Raw genomic sequence first — 16,386 nt, 5'->3', positions numbered from 1 at the left:
ATATATTCCACTCTAAATTAAATTTCTATGAAATAAATAGAATTTGATGATTAACAAAGAACTTAAGAATAAAATATATTGCATGAATTCAAAATGCTACAAGGAAAGGCTTTATGTGTTATAAGTCAAGAAGGAAAAGTGTTAAATATTTGACAGTTTTAATATTATTATTCATGTAAATTTTAATGGATAATGGAGTGCATACAACCTTCTTAATATTGAGATATTTCTTTCATCAAAAAGGATAGTTTAATACTTTATTTGATTAAAATTTAGTTTTTGGATTATGTTCTAAATTATGTCCCTGTGTCCATTTAAGTGCACAGTGAAAATGTATGTATTCATTTTATATTCATGTCAAAGATTTTTTGGTAAAATAATTTCAATAAAATAATACATTTTATTAAATAAAATACATTTTATAAAATAATAACTCACTGATAAAACTGTCACATAGCTATATTAAAGTCACAGTTTCAAACTCTATACAAGTCAGTGAACCCACATGCAGTTAGAATGGCATTTTGAGGTCAGCTTTTGTGATGCTCTGTGATCCTGCAGTAGCTAGAGTCCATAGAGGAACTTTTAAAGGTTTATTTTTTAAATGTTGTTTCTTTTAGTTAATAATATCTCATAGAGTTTGATTAACTCTCTTTTGATTGAATAATTTCTATATGATTTCCAAGGTAGAAAACTACTTTAAGTGAAACCTTACAAAGAACAGCAACACTGAGTAGTAGATATGCTTAGCAAAGGTATTATCTCCCTTTCCCCTCAACACTCTAACTCCTGCAGAACTCTAAAAGTAGCTTCTCTAGGAAACAGTTTTCAAGTCACTGATCTGTTATAGCTCCTTAATTTATTGGTTGGCATCACTTTTGGACAATGAATAGCTTAAACATCTAAGATATATGAGGGACACTCGCCAGCTACCCACAACACCCGCCACAGGATCTTAAGACTTCTGGTGAGTGGAACACAGCTTCTGCTCCAATCCAATTGCGCGCGGGACCTGAGAGTGCATTAGTTAGGGAAGCAGAAACCAGCCTGAGTAGGGCCACAGGCCTCATCCGGCTGGACCAGCACTGGGGTAGCTAGAGCGCAGGGTCGGCTGACACCCGCCAGCTACCCACGACCCCCACCACAGGATTTTGAGACTGCTGGTGAGTGGAACACAGCTTCTGCTCCAGTCCAATCACGCGGGACCTGAGACTGCTTTGGTTGGGGAGGCAGAAATCCGGCCTACGTAGGGCCACAAGCCTCTTCCGGTCAGAGGGGCGCCAGGGTAGCTAGGGCACAGGGTCGGCTGACACTTGCCAGCTACCCACAATACCCGCCACAGGATCTTAAGACTTCTGGAGAGTGGAACACAGCTTCTGCTCCAATCTTTAAACAGTGACAACGACAACAACTAACCCCAGAGATTACCAGATGGCGAAAGGTAAACATAATAATCATACTAACAGAAACCAAGACCACTCACCATCATCAGAACCCAGCACTCCCACTTTGCCCAGTCCAGGGCACCCCAACACACCGGAAAAGCTAGACACGGATCTAAAAGCATATCTCCTGATGATGGTAGAGGACTTCAAGAAGGACTTTAATAACACACTTAAAGAAATACAAAGGAACACTGGTAAACAGGTAGAAGACAGTAAAGAGGAAGCACAAAAATCCCTTAAAGAATTGCAGGAGAACACTGCTAAAGAGTTACAAATCCTTAAAGAAAAACAGGATAACATAATCAAACAGGTAGAAGTCCTTAATGAAAAACAGGAAAACACATCCAAACAGATGATGGAAATGAACAAAACCATACTAGACCTAAAAAGGGAAGTAGACACAATAAGGAAAACCCAAAATGAAGCAACACTGGAGATAGAAACCCTAGGAAAGAAATCTGGAACCATAGATACGAGCATCAGCAACAGAATACAAGAGATGGAAGAGAGAATCTCAGGTGCAGAAGATTCCATAGAGAACATCGGCACAACAATCAAGGAAAATGTAAAATGCAAAAAGATCCTAACTCAAAACATCCAAGAAATACAGGACACAATGAGAAGACCAAACCTACGGATAATAGGAGTGGATGAGAATGAAGATTTTCAACTCAAAGGACCAGCAAACATCTTCAACAAAATTATAGAAGAAAACTTCCCAAATCTAAAGAAAGAGATGCCCATGAACAAACAAGAAGCCTACAGAACTCCAAATAGACTGACCAGAAAAGAAATACCTCCTGACACATAATAATCAGAACAACAAATGCTCTAAATAAAGATACAATACTAAAAGCAGTAAGAGAAAAAGGCCAAGTAACATATAAAGGCAAGCCTATCAGAATTACACCAGATTTTTCACCAGAGACTATGAAAGCCAGAAGATCCTGGACGGATGTTATACAGACACTAAAAGAACACAAATTCCAGCCCAGGCTACTATACCCAGCCAAACTCTCAATTAACATAGATGGAAAAACCAAAGTATTCCACGACAAAACCAAATTCACACATTATCTCTCCACGAATCCAGCCCTTCAAAAAATAATAACAGGAAAAAACCAATACAAGGACAGGAACCACGCCCTAGAAACAACAAGAAGGTAATCCCTCAACAAACCTAAAAGAAGACAGCCACAAGAAAAGAATGCCAACTTTAACAACAAAAATAACAGGAAACAACAATTACTTTTCCTTAATATCTCTTAATATCAATGGACTCAACTCCCCGATAAAAAGACATAGACTAACAAACTGGCTACACAAACAAGACCCAACATTTTGCTGCTTACAGGAAACTCATCTCAGAGAAAAAGATAGACACTACCTCAGAATGAAAGGCTGGAAAACAATTTTCCAAGCAAATGGTATGAAGAAACAAGGTGGAGTAGCCATTCTAATATCTGATAAGATTGACTTCCAACCCAAAGTCATCAAAAAAGACAGGGAGGGACACTTCATACTCATAAAAGGTAAAATCCTCTAAGAGGAACTATCAATCCTGAATATCTATGCTCCAAATACAAAGGCAGCCACATTCATTAAAGAAACTTTAGTAAATCTCAAAGCACACATTGCACCTCATACAATAATAGTGGGAGACTTCAACACACCACTTTCACCAATGGACAGATCATGGAAACAGAAACTAAACAGGGACACAGTGAAACTAACAGAAGTTATGAATCAAATGGATCTGGCAGATATCTACAAAACATTCTATCCTAAAACAAAAGGATATACCTTCTTCTCAGCACCTCATGGTACCTTCTCCAAAATTGACCACATAATTGGTCACAAAACAGGCCTCAACAGAAAAAAAAAAATATTGAAATTGTCCCATGCATCCTATCAGATCACCATGGACTAAGGCTGATCTTCAATAACAAAATAAATAATAGAAAGCCAACCTTCACGTGGAAACTGAACAACACTCTTCTCAATGATACCTTGGTCAAGGAAGGAATAAAGAAAGAAATTAAGGACTTTTTAGAGTTCAATGAAAATGAAGCCACAACATACCCAAACTTATGGGACGCAATGAAAGCATTTCTAAGAGGAAAACTCATAGCTCTGAGTGCCTCCAAAAGGAAACTAGAGAGAGCACACATTAGCAGCTTGACAACATACCTAAAAGCACTAGAACAAAAGGAAGCAAATTCACCCAAGAGGAGTAGATGGCAGGAAATAATCAAACTCAGGGGCGAAATCAACCAAGTGGAAACAAGAACTATTCAAAGAATCAACCAATCAAGGAGCTGGTTCTTTGAGAAAATCAACAAGATAGATAAACCCTTAGCCAGACTCACTAGAGGGCACAGGGAAAGCACTCTAATTAACAAAATCAGAAATGAAAAAGGAGACATAACAACAGATCCTGAAGACATCCAAAACACCATCAGATCCTTCTACCAAAGGCTATACTCAACAAAACTGGAGAACCTGGATGAAATGGAGAAGTTCCTAGACAGATACCAGGTACCAAACTTGAATCAAGATCAGGTTAATGATCTAAACAGCCCTATATCCCCCAAAGAAATAGAAGCAGTCATTAATAGTCTCCCAACTAAAAAAAGCCCAAGACCAGATGGGTTTAGTGCAGAGTTCTATCAGACCTTCAAAGAAGATCTAATCCCAGTTCTTCACAAACTATTCCACAAAATAGAAACAGAAGGTACTCTACCCAACTCATTCTATGAAGCCACAATTACTCTGATACCTAAACCACAAAAAGACCCAACAAAGATAGAAAACTTCAGACCAATATCCCTTATGAATATTGATGCAAAAATCCTCAATAAAGTTCTTGCTAACCGAATCCAAGAACACATCAAAACAATCATCCATCCTGACCAAGTAGGTTTCATCCCATGGATGCAGGGATGGTTCAATATACGGAAATCCATCAATGTAATCCAGTATATAAACAAACTCAAAGACAAAAACCACATGGTCATCTCGTTAGATGCGGAAAAAGCATTTGACAAGATCCAACACCCATTCATGATAAAAGTCTTGGAAAGATCAGGAATTCAAGGCCCATACCTAAACATGATAAAAGCAATCTACAGCAAACCAGTAGCCATATCAAAGTAAATGGTGAGAAGCTTGAAGCATTCCCTCTAAAATCAGGGACTAGACAAGGCTGTCCACTTTCTCCATACCTAATCAACATTGTACTTGAAGTCCTAGCCAGGGCAATTCGACAACAAAAGGAGATCAAATGGATACAAATTGGAAAAGATGAAGTCAAAATATCACTTTTTGAAGATGATATCATAGTATATATAAGTGACCCTAAAAATTCCACCAGAGAACTCCTAAGCCTGATAAACAGCTTCTTCGGTGAAGTAGCTGGATATAAAATTAACTCAAACAAATCAATGGCCTTTCTCTACACAAAGAATAAACATGCTGAGAAAGAAATTAGGGAAACAACACCCTTCTCAATAGTCACAAATAAGATAAAATATCTTGGCGTGACTCTAAGGAAGTGAAAGATCTGTATAATAAAAACTTCAAGTCTCTGAAGAAAGAAATTATAGAAGATCTCAGAAGATGGAAAGATCCCCCATGCTCATGGATTGGCAGGATCAACATTGTAAAAATGGCTATCTTGCCAAAAGCAATCTACAGATTCAATGCAATCCCCATCAAAATTCCAACTCAATTCTTCAACGAATTAGAAAGTGCAATCTGCAAATTCATCTGGAATAACAAAAAACCTAGGATAGCAAAAACTCTTCTCAAGGATAAAAGAACCTCTGGTGGAATCACCATGCTGGACCTAAAGCTCTACTACAGAGCAATTGTGATAAAAACTGTGTGGTACTGGTATAGTGACAGACAAATAGACCAATGGAATAGAATTGAAGACCCAGAAATGAACCCACACACCTAGGGTCACTTGATCTTCAACAAGGGAGCCAAAAACATCCAGTGGAAGAAAGACAGCATTTTCAACAAATGGTGCTGGCACAACTGGTTGTTAACATGTAGAAGAATGCGAATCGATCCATTCCTATTTCCTTGTACTAAGGTCAAGTCTAAGTGGATCAAGGAACTTCACATAAAACCAGAGACACTGAAACTTATAGAGGAGAAAGTGGGGAAAAGCCTTGAAGATATGGGCACAGGGGAAAAATTCCTGAATAGAACATTAATGGCTTGTGCTCTAAGATAGAGAATTATCAAGTGGGACCTCATGAAATTGCAAAGCTTCTGCAAGGCTAAAGACACCATCAATAAGACGAAAAAACCACCAACAGATTGGGAAAGGATCTTCACCTATCCTAAATCAGATAAGGGACTAATATCCAATATATATAAAGAACTCAAGAAGGTGGACTCCAGAAAGTCAAATAACCCCATTAAAAAATGGGGCTCAGAACTGAACAAAGAATTCTCACCTGAGGAATACCGAATGGCAGAGAAGCACCTGAAAAAATGTTCAACATCCTTAATCATCAGGGAAATGCAAATCAAAACAACCCTGAGATTCCACCTCACACCAGTCAGAATGGCTAAGATCAAAAATTCAGGTGACAGCAGATGCTGGCGAGGATGTGGAGAAAGAGGAACACTCCTCCATTGTTGGTTGAATTTCAAGCTTGTACAACCACTCTGGAAATCAGTCTGGCGGTTCCTCAGAAAATTGGACATAGTACTACCGGAGGATCCAGCAATACCTCTCCTGGGCATATATCCAGAAGATGTCCCAACCGGTAAAAAGGACACATGCTCCACTATGTTCATAGCAGCCCTATTTATAATAGCCAGAAGCTGGAAAGAACCCAGATGTCCCTCAACAGAGGAATGGATACAGAAATTATGGTACATTTACACAATGGAGTACTACTCAGCTATTAAAAAGAATGAATTTATGAAATTCCTAGCCAAATGGATGGACCTGGAGGGCATCATCTTGAGTGAAGTAACACAATCACAAAAGAACTCACACAATATGTATTCACTGATAAGTGGATATTAGCCCAAAACTTAGGATATCCAAGATATAAGATACAATTTGCTAAACGCATGAAACTCAAGAAGAATGAAGACCAAAGTGTATACACTGTGCCCCTTCTTAGAATTGGGAACAAAACACCCAGGGAAGGAGTTACAGAGACAAAGTTCGTAGCTGTGATGAAAGGAGGGACCATTTAGAGACTGCTGTATCCAGGGATCCATCCCATAATCAGCTTCTAAACGCTGACACCATTGCATACACTAGCAAGATTTTGCTGAAAGGACCCAAATATAGCTGTCTCTTGTGAGACGATGCTGGGGCCTAGCAAACACAGGAGTGGATGTTCACAGTCAGCTATTGGATGTATCACAGGGCTCCCAATGGAGAAGCTAGAGAATGTACCTAAGGAGCTAAAGGGATCTGCAACTCTATTGTTGGAACAACATGATGTACTAACCAGAACCCCGGAGCTCTTGTCTCTAGCTGCATATGTATGGAAAGATGGCCTAGTCGGCCATCACTGGAAAGAGAGGCCCATTGGACTTGCAAACTTTATATGCCCCAATATAGGGGAATGCCAGGGCCAAAAGAATGGGAATGGCTGTGTAGGGAAGTGGGGGGCGCTATGGGGGACTTTTGGGATAGCATTGGAAATGTAATTGAGGAAAATATGTAATAAAAATATTAAAAATTAAAAAAAAGATATATGAGTAGTTACCTTTTACAAAGTCTATTACTTTATGTGTAAAAAATGTTGTATGTTTTCTCTGTAAACTATAATAGATTTCATTATGCCACCTTTGTAGACATATTTAGATTGTAGTGACTCCCCATTTCTTACTGTTCTTTTCCCACTTCTCTTGAAAATCATTTGATGTTCTGTTGAACTCTTTTTTTTTTTCTACTGGCAACAATGTAACAATAATAAGTCTCATTTCTGTCAATCTATTAATACAGTCTTCTTCTGATTAATTCTATCATCAGAGGGTTACATCATTTTCTATTTCTGATTTAATACCAAAGCATTAATGAAGTCTGAAGTTCTGTACTATAAATCATGGAAAATAGGATTTACTTAGAATAGTATGGGAACTTAAGTTAGCTAATTACACTGCCTAATATTTCCTCTTGTCAATTACATTTATACCTAGAAAATGTTTTAACTAGGTTGATTTAAATCTTCTTTTCTTTGCTTTATGTCTGCCTTGTCTCTGAGAACTACATCTTTTTCTTCTGGTAAAACAGTTCCAGGCTTGTAGAACTCATTGCACCTTAATTCTTCTCACTGATTACTTGACCTGACTCATGAAGCCCTGACTTGATATTGTCTTAGCTTAAGTAGGTGTGTGACTTGTGTGTGATTCACTTACCCACTTGTCCCTCAAGTCTTTCCCAAATACTTGCCTCTCAATATCATCCATCGTTATCACTCCCATTTGTCTTCACTTCTTTTAGACTTGCATCCATTAAACATGCTGTATACTTTATCTTATTGTTTTTATGTCTCATCTTACTTTCTGTTACATAGATATGAGTTCCACAAAACAATTAATTTTAAAGGAATAATTAAAATGTATAAAATTTAATAAAATAGAAACAATGAGTCTTCCAGTTTTAAAAGATATAGATGCAACTGACCATAAGGCATTTTACTTACAGAGAACGTTCTAGTATTGAAAATATTAATCTAGGAAGAAGATAAAAATAATAGAGGGTTCAAGATAAATTGTTGATCTGATTTTAATTTATTTTGGGAAGTGGTACATAGTGAGAAATTTCTCCATTTCTTTTAGAGATTCTAATTTGGTGGAATAAATTTATTTAATGAATTTCCCCTAATATAATATCTTTCTTAAGTGTTTGGAAAATTTGTACAATGCATACTGAATAAACTTGCTTCTCATTCCTCCCAGGTATACCTTGCCATCCTTATTTTCGCCTAGCCCAAAGAAAAATAATATACTACTTGCAATTTGTGTTGCCCACATATTTATTGGAGCATGGCTAAACTTTTCTTGGTCAGTCCCTTAAAGAAAATTCAGTCTTTCTCTACCCTCCTGCCTGAAGCCGCCAACTGTGATCAACTACACTTCAAATTTATTATAATTTTAAGCACTCTCTAAAATAGCATCTTATATGAACTTTTTCTTTCCTTTTTGTGGTAGTAGTGGGAAAGGTTGTCACAAAAACCTTCAATGTCAAAAATGAGTACAGGCTTTTAAAGTATATCCTAACAATTCTTTGTATTTCCAAGGTATCAAGCACTAAGATTCACAAATGGTAGATGAGACCTCATGAAACTGAAAAGTTTTTGATGGCAAAGGACACCATCAATCAGACAAAGAGGAAGCCTATACAATAGGAAGATATTTTATTTTATTTTATTTTACTTACCATATCCACACCTTATGTAATGCTAATATCAAAAACAAATTAGGAACTCAGGAAAGTAGATATCAAAGTTCTGATAATCCATTTAAAATGGGGTAGAGATGTATACAGAGAATTCTCATTGTTGTTATCTCAAATGGTTGAGGAACATTTAAAGAAATTTTCAACATCTTTAGCCATCAGGGAAATACAAATATAAACTACATTGCCATTTCATCATACACCAGAATGGCTAAAGACAAATAATACAAGTGACAGCACATGCTGGAAAGGATGTGGAGCAAGGAGAAGAAATCTTCTACTGTTGGTGGGAGAATAAACCTCTGCAGACACTATGGAAATCAATATGGTGGCTCCTTAGAAAATCAATTTACCTCTAGACCCAGCTATACTACTCTTGGGTATATATTCAAAGGATGCTTCATCCTATCACAAGAAAAATTACTTGTTCAACCTTATTCATGTGGCTTTGGTCATGATATCCAGAAAATGGAAACAACATAAATGTCCCTCAACCAAAGAATGGATAAAAAAAAAAAACCCTCATCTTTTGCACAATGGAGTATTACACAGCCGTTAAAAAATAATGATATTATTATTTTACTAAATTCACAGGCAAATGGATGAAATTAGAAAAAAATATCATCCTGAAAAAGGTAACCCAGATGCTGAAAAACAAATATGGTATGTATTCACCTATAATTGAATATTAGTTGCTAAATAAATGATAATCAAGTGAAAGTCAAAAGCCCCAGAAAGATTAGGTAAAGATGAGGAGTCTGTGCATAGATCTACCTGGGAAGATTAAATAGAATAGATTTACAGATATACTGGAGACGGGTTCAGGAGCAATGGTGATCATTTTGGAATGTAGGAGGGATGGAAAGAGAATACTAAGAGAAATGGCTAGAATTGGAGGGCTTTCGAAGGGCAGTGTGAAAACCTAGTTCAGAAGAACCTTCCTGGGACCTATGAGGTTATCCTACTAAGGCCTCCTAGTAATGGGGAATATGGAGTCTAGATTACCCATCTCTTATATCCAGGCAAGGTTGCCATAGACACATATGGATTGAGCTTGATTGAGTTGTTGACCATGGGGGTACTAAGGAATTCCTAAAACAATCCATGTGATGCTAAGACAATGTTTTGCTCTCCACAAACTGACAGTGGGACCCAATAGCCAAGGTTAACATCCACACAACTCATTGAAAGTGGAGAAAGGGCTGGAGAGATGGCTCAGTGGGTAAGAGCACCTGACTGCTCTTCCGAAGGTCCTGAGTTCAAATCCCAGCAACCACATGGTGGCTCACAACCATCCGTAATGAGATCTGATGCCCTTTCCTGGTGCATCTGAAGACAGCTACAGTGTACTTAGATATAATAAATAAATAAATAAATAAATAAATAAATAAATAAATAAATAAATAAATAAAAAATCTATTAAAAAAAAAAGAAAGTGGAGAAATTGTGCTCATGCCTACATGGAGCCTTCACCTTTTTATTCTAGTCTCTTTGGTGAGAGAAGGTACTCTCCAAGCTAAGGATAGAGAAATGTGGACACCAACACAGCCACAAAACCCTCCATCTACAATTTGTCCTTCCTGCAAAATATACTAGAGAAATGGTGGGACAAAATTTCTGGGAGTTTCCAACCAATGTTGATTTCACTTAAAGGCCATTTTGTGAGAAAAGAACCCACACTCAACACTGTTTTGGTCACTAAAAACCAGAAACTAGATAGTCAAATAGCTAGTGTAAAACTAAACACACCTGATAAAAACAAAAGAAAGTAAAAGAATAAAATGATTACAAATGATAATGTGCCATACTCATGGATAAATGCCTTACTCATTCTTCACTAGAGAGGCTTCTTCAGGCAGAATATGAAAACAGATGCAGAGAGACCCACAAACAAATATTATGCAGACAGACTCCAAATGGGAGGTCTCCATCAAAACCCTCCCCTGAAAGCTCAGGGTATCCATTAGAAGAGGATCCTGAAAGATTTAAACTGGAGACACCAGGAAAACAAAGCTCTCTGAATCAACCAATCAAGGAGATTCTGAGATCATATAGATGGAAGTAGAAAGCACAGAGCCTACAAATGTCTGCATCAGGTTCTCTATCTATACATGGCAGATATGAGCTTATTACTTTATTGGACTCCTGACTATAAGAACGTGTTGGTCTCTGATGATATTAATTGTTCTTGGGATTTTTCCCTCCTGTTGGTTGCCATGTCCATTATGATATCAAAAATTTGTTTTACCTTATTTTATTTTATTTCAACATGTCTGGGTTTTATTTCTTAGAGCCTATTCTTTTATAAAGAGAGACAGAAAAGGAATAGATGAGGATGGGAAGAGTGAGGTGAGGAGGAACCAGGAATTGAAGGAATGGAAACTATAATCAGGATATATTATATGGGAACATATATTTTCAATAAAGGAGTAGATGTGGTCTTGATACTTACTTCATGGTAAGAAAGAAAGCCAAGTGGAAAACTATCATTTGGTAGGCAAATTAGTACAATTAAATGCAACCAGATTTTAGAAATAAGTCTCAAATGGAAATCTTCATGATTACTACTGGGACAGACTAAATGTTGTCAGCTGTATTGCTTGGTAGCCCTCACAACCAGAAATAAATCTGATGCTAATAGTGAAAGACTTCCATGGGGATACCCTCACCCAAGTCACGAGATAGCATGCACCCAAAGAATCACGAAAGACCATCTTTCTGCTAACACATGAGGTAGTTTAATGATGGAGCTCCAGGCTGACACATATCTCATACAGGAGACAGAGGTGTCGACCATGAGGCTCAGAAGCTAGGGGTTTATATAGGAAAAGAGTGGGAGGGATAGGGGAAATTGGTGCGAATTCACACAATTGAACAGTATAAACATTAGCAAACTGTACGTGCAGATCAAGGTAACAGCAGAGCATCTGGTTAACATTTAACCCAGGTCAGAAGGGCAGGAGATAGGGAGGCGCCGGACCAGTCCAGACATTCTTGTATGTCTTCTCTATCTTTATGGCTAGCCAGTTCCTGGGATGACTTTACAGCCTTTGTTCTTTGCTCTAGGCCCAAAAGGCCCTCCTAACTAGCAAGCCACATGAGTCATGGACATTGAATTTTAATTTTCTTTCAGTAGAACTACTCCATCTTCCTTACAAGTGAAACTTGAATGATACAGACAACAAAACTTGTGTTTGAAAGTGTATAGTGTATTATCAACCTAGTAGAACCATTTAAATTCAATTCACAAAACCATTTCAGATTAAGACAGCATTAAAATGGAACCTGTCAGTAGCAATGCTTAGAAGCAACTAAAATTAAATTTCTTCTGTGTACTCTGTATGTAGTTTAATAAGTTTATTGTATTATTTCTTGTGGAAATTTCTGCCATGGTGTTAATTACTAGACAATATGCTCATCTAATTGTTTTCCCACTGTACTAAAATTTGGTACACTAATGGTATACTCATGAGTAATAAAAACTGGAAAATCTACCTTTAGAAATATTTAGTTATACTTACATATTCTAATCCTAAAATACCCTCTAACAAGTGCCTTAAAACATATTGACCTTGTTTTGAAATCATTACTGTGCCTTAGATATGATACTGAAAAAAAAAATCAAAACAGCTCTCATAACTCTGGATAAAGTCATCAAATGATAGAGAATGAAAGCTGAGAATCAAGTAGGAAAATTCAAACTTTCAGCTAAAGTTACTTTGTTCACTGAAAACTAGCTGTTTAGGAACAACCTGTATATATATAAAGGTTACTGTTCTAATTATGCTAATATATAGTCCACAGAACCATGTTTGGGAAGATGCAACATGAGCTCTATATAAATGAATCCAGATCAAAAGAGTTTCTTTTCGGGTGCCTGTGGACATTGAAAGTTTATGAAGTCATTGCCTAGTGTACTGGCTAGTTTTATGTCAACTTGGCATAAGCTAGGATTATCTGAAAGTACAGAACCTCAATTTATAAAATGCCTCCTTAAGATATGGCTATAAAGCAAATAAGGATGGGGGAGGGACCAGCCCAGTGGTGCAATCTTTAGGCTAGTGGTCTTGGTTAGGAAAATGCAAATTAAAAGAACTTTGAGACTCCACCTCCCACCAATTAGAGTGCCTAAGATCAAAAACGCAGGCAAAATGGAGTAGTTAGAGAAAGGACTGAAGGAGCTGAAGGGGTTTGCAACCCTGTAGTTGCCTGTGGCCATGTGAACTGGGTTCTCCTGAAAGTCAGGCTGGGGCTGAAAGAGATCAGAAGGCGAGAAAAGAATGAGGCCAAGACAAAACTTTCTGTTCAAAGCCTCTGAAGTTTACTGAGAGTCCGTGCTTATAAAGAGGGTAGGCCCATTCCCTACCAGCCCATTCTTGGTGCCTAGAGCCAGCCCATAGGCGATCTACAGGGTGTGTCTCCGGAATGACTCAAGGACCTTTCAGCAGAAAACAGAGTCTTGGAGAAGAGCAAATAGAGCCATTAAGGTCAGAAGGCTCTACCCTAGGTAATCTCCTTCTTAGTGGCAGCAAGGACAAAGTCTAGATCCGCATGCTTCAAGGCTGAGGGAGGCTACACAACCCCATAGGAAGAACAACAATATCAACCAACCAGACCCCCCCCCAGAGTTCCCAGGGACTAAACCACCAACCAAAGTGTACACATGGAGCCACTCGTGTCTCCAGCCACATATGTTGCAGAGGATGTCCTTGTTGAGCATCAATCAGAGGAGAGGCCCTTGGTCCTATGAAAGTTCAATTCCTCAGTGTAGGGGAATGCCAGTGTGGTGAGATAGGAGTGTTTGGGTGGGATGAGGAGCACCCTCATAGAAAGAGGGGAAGAGGGAAGGTATAGAGGGAAAACCAGGAAAAGGGATAACATTTGAAATGTAAAAAAAAAATCAAATATTTTTCCTTATATTAATAATTATTATAATTATAATTTTAAAAATTCAGGTGAAAGCAGATGCTGGTGAGGATGTGGAGAAACAGGAAATTTCTTCCATTGCTGGTGGGTTTGCAAGCTGGTACAACCACTCTGGAAATCAGTCTGGCAATTCCTCAGAAAAGTGGATTTATGATCCAGCAATACCACTCCTGGGCATATACCCAGAAGATGCTCCAACATGTAACAAGGACACATGCTCCTCTATGTTCATAGCAGCCTTATTTATAATAGCCAGAAGCTGGAAAAACCCAGATGTCCATCAACAGAGGAATGGATACAGAAAATGTGGTACATTTGCACAATAGTATACTACCCAGCTATTAAAAACAATGATTTATGAAATTCTTAGGCAAATGGATGGAACTAGAAATTATCCTTAGAAAATAGGAAATAGTTCTACCTGAAGAATCAGCTATACCACTCCAGAACTTACACCAAAATATGCTCTAAGATATAACAAGGACACATGCTTCACTATTGCTGCAGCCAAGAAGCACTTGTTGACAGGAGCCTGGTGTAGCTGTTCACTGAGAGGCTCTGCCAATACCTGACTAACACAGATGCAGATACTCAGAGCTAACTATCAGACTGAGCCGAGACCCAAAAGGAAGAGTTAGGGGAAGGATTAAAGGAGCTTCATGAAGTGGATTGCAACCCAATAGGAAAAACAACAATTATCAACTAACCAGATCCCCTAGAGCTCCCAGGGATGAAACCACCAACCAAAGTGTATACGTGCCAGGATCCATGGCTCCAGCTACCTATGTAGTAGAGGATTGCCTTATTTGGCATCTATGGGAGAGGTGGCCTTTGGTCCTGTGGAAGCTTGACGCCCCAGCATAGGAGGATGCTGAAGCAGTGAGGCAGGAGTGGGTGGGTGGGTGGAGGAGCACCCTCTTAGAGACAAAGAGAGGGGGTATGGAATGGGGAGTTTATGGAGGGGAGAATGGGAAGGAGGACAACGTTTGAAATGAGAATAAATAAAATTACTACTAGTAAAACAAAACAAAACAAAACAAAACAAAACAAAAAAAAAAACCAGAGTCTAAGTCAATAGGCAATAGGCAGTACCCTTTTGTATATTCTAAATTGGTTCCTGTATTCAGCTTTGGGCTCTATTTGATATGCTAATACAACATGAGGAACAACTGTATTAAAGGGTTAGCACAGGATTAGGAAGATTCAGAACCCCTGAACAAGAAGCTACATAGAGTTCCTTTCCTCAGGGGTCTTTCTTCAAGGGGATTTTTTATGTTGTACTAAGTAAACAAGACACAGTATTATGTAAAATGTTATTGTCATCAAGACTACATTTCTTCATCTTTTGTCCATGCCCCACTTGTTATAAACAAGTCAGAGCTATACTACTAAAGAAAATCTGACTCTAGAAAGCATTGAGTACAGATTTGTGAGCCTACTTATGAGACAGAATGAGTGAATGAAAATTTCATTTATTAAGTTGAACAAATATGGATACATCAAATGTAAAGCAAGGCTAGAGTTTAAATATTGCAGTCTTTAATATTGAAACTTGAAATATGAGTTTAAATATTGCACTTTAAGTGTGAAGCTTGAAGTATGAGAAGTATGTGAGTCATGTAATACTGATTGTGCATATATCTAGATAGATAGATAGACAGACAGACAGATAGGTCTGAAATATACACATAAGCATGTGTCTAAATATATAAATACAATTTGTTCTATCTTCTTACTATTACTTATATGATAACTCAAGAATATGTCTACCTAAATAAAACCTGAAGAAATATAACAACACTAGATATACTAACATAGAGAGGGGAAATCTCATAGGTTCGCCATAGACAAAGAACTATGGGCACCAAAAATATTCTGAGAGAAAATCACAAATATTTATAGACAACTTTTTTATTTCACATCAACTGTACGAGGGATTACTTACATTTTTATCACACACACACACATACATACATACATACACACACACACACACACACACACACACATATATATACATACATATATATACATACACACAAACACACACACATACATACATACATAAACACACACACACACACACACACACACACACATATATATATATATATATATATATATATATATATACATATATTCAGATGATCTTTCTGGGGTAGGACAATAGACAATATAAAGAATGATAACTTCTTGTAGATACAGAAAACATATCATGAATATAGTATCACTACTTATATATACTAGGGATTAAATCTACTTTAAACTAAGGAATTTAACTCCATTATCTGCTAGAAATATTTTCATATGCCCATGGATACAACATACACAAGGAATGGGAAAAAATCAATGTCCTGTTTTAACATTCTTCTTTACCCACTTAAGGATGTTTATGCATACCTTTCCAGAAATGGCACAATTTATCATCTAATGAATCATCTAAAGAATCAATAGAAAAAAATCCCTGGATCAAACGAAAGATATCAGGCTTTGGGAAAACATAATTCTTTCTGATTTTCCATATCTTGTTTTGCGACAGACTTAAATGTCTACCTATGCATCAGTTATTTTTGA

This window comes from Mus caroli, unplaced genomic scaffold (genome assembly GCF_978045245.1).
Source record: "Mus caroli unplaced genomic scaffold, Mus_caroli_1 scaffold_5, whole genome shotgun sequence".
NCBI lineage: Eukaryota > Metazoa > Chordata > Mammalia > Rodentia > Muridae > Mus > Mus caroli.
This window is presented reverse-complemented; position numbering follows the sequence as displayed.